This window comes from Sitodiplosis mosellana, unplaced genomic scaffold (assembly GCF_009176505.1).
Source record: "Sitodiplosis mosellana isolate CC-2019 unplaced genomic scaffold, AAFC_SMos_1.0 Smas_scaffold_6166, whole genome shotgun sequence".
In the NCBI taxonomy this organism is placed as follows: Eukaryota; Metazoa; Arthropoda; class Insecta; order Diptera; family Cecidomyiidae; genus Sitodiplosis; species Sitodiplosis mosellana.
In genome coordinates, this window is record NW_022601407.1 from 6,078,676 (window position 1) to 6,082,781 (window position 4,106).

Genomic DNA, 4,106 nt, shown 5'->3' on the forward strand with positions numbered 1-4,106 from the left:
TGTTCAGTTTTGCGTTTTGCTTCTCATAAAATATCGAAAATCATTCATACATTTTGCCTACTGTTGAGACTTCAAACCGTGTCAGAATAAAAGTAATGAATCATTTTGAATCATGAAGGCAGTGGCAATTTTTGCGGTAGTTTTGCTTTTTGCAATTTTGAATTCTGTTAAAATTTGATCAACCGTTCAACCGTACGTAAATGGTGACACTAGTGCCAAACACGGGGATGTTCCATATATTGCTTATATAGAAGAAAAAAAGACGAATAATAAATTTAAATTAAGACGAACCAGATAAGCCTTTTTCAAATTGGTGCCTATCCACACCAAGATTTAATTCAATTCTGTATTTCATTCGTACATGTCCACACTATTTTAATGGTCTGTGCGCTAAACGCTTTAATACGCATAAATTAAAGTTTTGAATCCGTAGCCATTTTGCATGGAAAACTGTGTTATTGCGTCTATCTGACGCGCTTATACTGTTCGACACACGTTGACATCTATGAATTGTTTACCTTCAATTTTCGATTGTTTCACATTTCCAATGCAAACACAGAGAGCATACACACACACACAGAGAGAGAGAGAGAGAGAGAGAGAGAGAGAGAGAGAGAGCGAGAACACAAAAAAACCAAAACAAAAACTCGCAGATTGGTCGAATTTCCCAACTGTTCGATATTTGCACCGTGGATAATTTTTTCTTCGCTCTTTCTTCGGATTGTATTTTTACTCGTTTTTCTTCCTGTTCGCTTTTGCTTTCAGCTTCACTTTTTTTCTCCAACCAACTGTTTTTCAATCACAAACAATTCTGATTCACAGTCACTGTAACATTACTCATTAATATGCAAGCACAGTAGGAAAAAAAATGAAAATATTAAAGTAAATTAAATGTGCGAACACAGCTTTTGTATGTGTTGCGAAACAACCAAACACACTGTCAGAACATTACTATTGTTTGTGTTCGCCAACAACAAAAAAAAAGCATCAACAATTATTGTAGTAAATAGTAGCAAAAGTAGAGATATTAAGACATAATTACAATCAATTTAAAATATTTCGGTAAACAATCTATGATGGTGAATTGAAATTTTCTTAGCTTTATTTAGATGATGAATGTGAAATTTAGAACAGAGCACGATGAAAAGGATTCGGGTGTTTTATTTGGCAAGATCGTATTTTGTTACATTGTAAATATTTGTATCTAAAGGAAAAATTCGATCGGATGCTGAACAATTTAACAGCATATCCATTCTTTCCCTACTGTGCTGAAATGAAGAAGACGGAGAGAACAGTGAAAGGAAAATTAAGCAAGTAATCCTGCTTGATCATATTAGTCTAGATCGTTTGCATTTTTAAGCTCTGTTTTGCACCTGAAATACGGTCACACAGTCATCTGACGTAATATTATTTAATCGAAAGTTTTATTGCATTTGTTGCGCTATTTGCGCTAATAACAACTCACATCTGTGAAAATCCAATAATTAGTTATAATATGGGGTATGCAATATTGGAAATAAACAATTGTTTCGTCTTGCTTTTTGATGAGGAAATAACCGACTGTGTTCATGCAATCGCAACGCTGGTAAAACGCGATTTTTTTTTCAATTAATCAACCAAATCTAACTGTGAATTGTAATTTTTTTAAGCTTTATTTAAACGAGCACTCTAGTTTGTACATACCCATTTTTGTGTTGCCTTTCTTTGTAGAAACGTTTTATCTGAAGAAAGGGTTATAGTTAGGGAAACTTGAAAACCAAATTCAAACGAGTGGCAAAAATATTTCAATTGATTGAATTGAAATGAAAATATCCAACATAAAATTGGCATTATTATCATTGATTTTATATATCAGCGTTGCGTCAGCAATAAGATTCTTAGGATACCGCGCATCTCCACGTGGAATTGAAGACTCTGTTAAAACTGTTATCGATGGTTTGTCATATGTTGCATTGATATCATATCAAACACCGGATAGAAGTAAGAATTACTTGAAAGAATTTTTATAAATTATTTTATTTAATTATTTTTTTAATTATTTTTCTTCTTGGAAAAAAGAGTCAATACGCGGTGGCGCCATCCTTTCAAAAAAAAACCATATTGACATCCTCATATTGTACATTTTCTTGTGAAAAAGAAAAATGTGAGGTTTTCGTTGGAACGGTAAACACTAGATCAGGCACACGAGTTGCTGTTCAAAAAGTTATCAGACATAATTCAGTGGGAGATAAACTGCCAGAATCCAATGATAAAGACCCGAAAGACAACATCATTGATTTGAGTCTTATTATAGTGGATGATATAATAACATCGGAATCCGTTAAATTCTCTGAACTGCCAAAAGAAGACTTCACAAGTGGAAGAATTTTGATGACTGGATTATCACTGATGAATCACTTCGCGAATTATTTTTCGCTGCATTTTTTATGACTTCGAAAAATGTAGGAATTTCTTTCCAAATGGTGTGAATCTTATGATTTTTTTGCCCCTTCGAAATTCAAAGGGCGACAGAGTTCTCAAATTGGGATGCATTTGATTCACTCAGATTCACTATATTTGTCCATATTCATCACGATTGGTTTACAGTTTAATGATGAATCTGTGTGAATCTAAATGTATATATCTATTCGTGAGACGTAAAAGAATATATGTTCTTTTGTCGATTTATATTTTTGAAAAGGAAAGTATGATTTCTGTTGATTCTATCTGCGTTAAAAGGAAGTATGTTGGCATCCCGTCTAGCCTCCGCGGTTTTTCACGGCTACGAAGTTGGACCAACTTGAGTTCTTTTACGTCTCACTAATAGATATGGGAGTTTGTTCGAATTCGAAAAAATGGCTTGAAACATACAAGCTGCATTGAATGATAAATTCCCCTAGGAAAATTTGGAAGTTGCAAGTACAGAAGGAAAAGCTTGTGAAGGAAAAAGCGGGTACATCTGCCCTACGTCAGAAATAGCATTCGCTTGCAAAGATTTCGGTAAATAAGGAATTAACTGGATTTATACATACATAACTTGGTTAATTTGTTCCATTGTAATTTAATATTTTTCCAGGTTTTCCACTGATTTATCGCGGAATTGTATTTGGGATATCTACATTTCATACTGAACAGGTAAAACACTAAAAAAAATTACCAAATTTATTGCATACTAAGTATTTTGACTCTCTTTCGTATTTCAGTGCAAACCAGGTATGCAACTTTTGAGGGTGAAAATCTGAGATTTATTTTGAATATTGACACACAATTTAATGTGTTATCTAAAAATTTGTAGGGAACGATATGGCTTATGTAGGAGTATTTCCATATCTAAGATGGATCAAAAGCAATATGGCATAGCCAGTACTTTGGTAGTTGCTGCTGGTTGCATTAAACAGTGGCTTGTTTGAAATTCACAGCCAAAGATATATGTTTCGATATCAAATAATACGAATGATTCCATTTTTGAAGAAAAAGAATAAACAGTTGAATTTTTCAAAAATGTAGAAAACAATGTTTTAATTGAAACTTCATCTGTGTTTGTTGCAACTTGTATTGCTAATTAGTTTGACACAGCAATAATTTCCTTGATTGATGTGTCATAGATCCGAAATATTGAGTTCGTGGGCATTAGGCTGTACGGGAACTCACCGATCTTGAATCAACATAGCTCGTTTTATACGTTACACATTATAGAACATTTCAGTGAAGAAATTTTTCGAAAAAATAATTCCTCGCGATCAAAATTGAAGAAAACGAAAGTAATCAATTGAAAGGTTTCGCGTCGAAAGGGCAAGATGGCCAAATACATTTCAATACTTTCACAAATTGCTGTTTATGCGATACTTCTTACTCACAACGACACGCCCTGAGTGTGAGTTTGTTCTTGAACACATTGACGAATTATTCAAATTTAAATCTATAGTTCGATAGCTGTCAAAGCTGTCATGCTTTGATTTTTACGTAAACAAAAACACCAGTCACGATTTTTACATGAGTTATCCCATTGAATGGAATTAATGTTGAACGTTTTGTTTTAATGAAACTTACGTTAAGCAATTAAAATCATAAAAATTTTAAATCTGTAATTAAAAAAAATTGTGATTTAAAATTTTTATGATTTTAAT

The 4,106-nt window shown here is 33.0% G+C and overlaps 1 protein-coding gene and 1 long non-coding RNA gene across 2 annotated transcripts in view; one reads left to right on the forward strand and one right to left on the reverse strand.

The window, feature by feature from the left end:
* The window catches only part of LOC129575285 (omega-amidase NIT2-like), a 311,296-nt gene that overhangs the window by 140,361 nt on the left and 166,829 nt on the right, over positions 1–4,106 (reverse strand). The window lies entirely within an intron of this gene.
* Positions 2,810–3,476, forward strand: LOC129575296 (uncharacterized). Its single transcript, XR_008688786.1, has 4 exons — positions 2,810–2,979; positions 3,056–3,114; positions 3,183–3,192; positions 3,275–3,476. It is a non-coding gene; the product is annotated as an uncharacterized LOC129575296 (long non-coding RNA).